The sequence below is a fragment of the Brassica oleracea genome, chromosome C5 (genome assembly GCF_000695525.1).
Source record: "Brassica oleracea var. oleracea cultivar TO1000 chromosome C5, BOL, whole genome shotgun sequence".
Classification (NCBI taxonomy): Eukaryota; Viridiplantae; Streptophyta; class Magnoliopsida; order Brassicales; family Brassicaceae; genus Brassica; species Brassica oleracea.
This window is the reverse complement of record NC_027752.1, coordinates 785,189-787,348: the sequence shown is the minus strand read 5'-3', so window position 1 is coordinate 787,348 and position 2,160 is coordinate 785,189.

Here is a 2,160-nt window from a genome sequence, read left to right as displayed (position 1 = left end):
GCGATTTTATAGTGGTTAGTCCACCAAATTATGGAGTATTATAAAGATTTACTAAATTAATTGATAAAAAATTAAAACGATGGCCATGTACAATGAAAGAGAGTTTAATATAAATTAATACAAATGTAGATTGTGTTTAGAAATTTTAATACAACACTAAAGATCATAGGCTTCAGTGCATTTACTAAATAATTCAATATTTTCGTAGGGGTTGTTAGCACATAGATTTTGAGAAAAATTCAAAAATATGAAAATACTGTTTTAATACATAGTTGCATCCTTCACTAAAATATGATGAAGGTCAAAGAGGTTTGGAACCTTTGTTTTCTCCGTTTGTCTACAAAATAGCGATTTTATAGTGGTTAATCCACCAATTTAGGGAGTATTATGAAATTTTACTAGGTTAATTGACAAAAAAAATTAAAAAGATGCCCATGTACAATGAAAGAGAGTTTAATATAAATTAATACTAATGTAGATTGTGTTTAGAAATTTTAATACAACACTAAAGATCATAGGCTTCAGTGCATTTACTAAAAAATTCAATATTTTCGTAGGGGTTGTTAACACATAGATTTTGAAAAAAATTCAAAAATATGAAAAGTATTGTTTTAATGCATAGTTGCATCATTCCCTAACAGATGATGAAGGTCAAAGAGGTTTGGAACCTTTGTTGTCTCCGTTTGTCTATAAAATAGCGATTTTATAGTAGTTAGTCCACCAATTTAGGAAGTATAATGAAATTCTATTAAATTAATTGACAAAAAAATTAAAAAGATACCCATGTACAATTAAAGAGACTTTAATATACATTAATACAAATATAGAATATGTTTAGAAATTTTAAAACAACACTAAAGATCATAGACTTCGGTATATAGAGCATTTACTGAACAACTAAATATTTTCGTAGGGGGTTAACACTTAGATTTTGAGAAAAATTCAAAAATATAAAAATAATGTTTTAATGCATAGTTGCATCATTCACTAACATATGATGAATGTCAAAGAGGTTTGGAACCTTTGTTGTTTCCGTTTTTTATAGAAAATAGCGATTTTATAGTGGTTAGTCCACCAATTTAGGGAGTATTATAAAGTTTTACTAAATTAATTGGCCAAAATTAAAACAATTCTCATGTACCATGAAATAGATTTTAATATACATTAATACAAATGTAGAATGTGTTTAGAGATTTTAAAACAACACTAAAGAAAATAGGCTTCAGTATATAGAGCATTTACAGAAAAATTAAATATTTTCGTAGGGGTTAACACATAAATTTTGAGAAAAAATTAAAAATACGAAAATACAGTTTTAATGCATAGTTGCATCATTCACTAACATATGATGAAGGTCAAAGAGGTTTGGAACCTTTGTTGTCTCCGTTTTAATAGAAAATAACGATTTTATAGTGGTTAGTCCACCAATTTAGGGAGTATTATGAAGTTTTACTAAATTAATTAACAAAAAATTAAAACGATCTTCATGTACTATGAAAGAGAGTTTAATATACATTTAATACTATTTTCTTAATGTGTTTAAAAATTTTAAATAGCACTAAAGACAATAGGCTTCACTATATAGAGCATTTACCGAAAAACAAAATATTTTCGTAGGAGTTATCACAAAGACTTTGAGAGAAATCGTACTGTTCTTTCCATAATTTTGTGGGGTTTGTGTAAAATGGGTTAGTGCTTTATAATTTAAGAGTTTATAATTTAAATATGTGAAAAGTGGTCTTAGAATGATTAACAAGACTTCTCTAAAAAATAGCGATTTTATAGTGGTTATTAGTCCACCAATTTAGGGAGTATTATAAAGATTTACTAAATTAATTGACAAAAAATTAAAACAATGGCCATGTACAATGATAGAGAATTTAATATAATTTAATACAAATATAGAATGTGTTTAGAAATTTTAAAACAACACTAAAGATCATAGGCTTCCGTATATAGAGCATTTACTGAAAAATTCAATATTTTCGTAGCGTTTAACACATAGATTTTGAGAAAAATTCAAAAATATAAAAAATATTGTTTTAATGCGTAGTTAAATCATTCACTAACATATTAGGAAGGTCAAAGAGGTTTGAAACTTTTGTTGTCTCCGTTTTTCTATAAAATAGGGATTTTATAGTGGTTAGTCCACCAATTTAG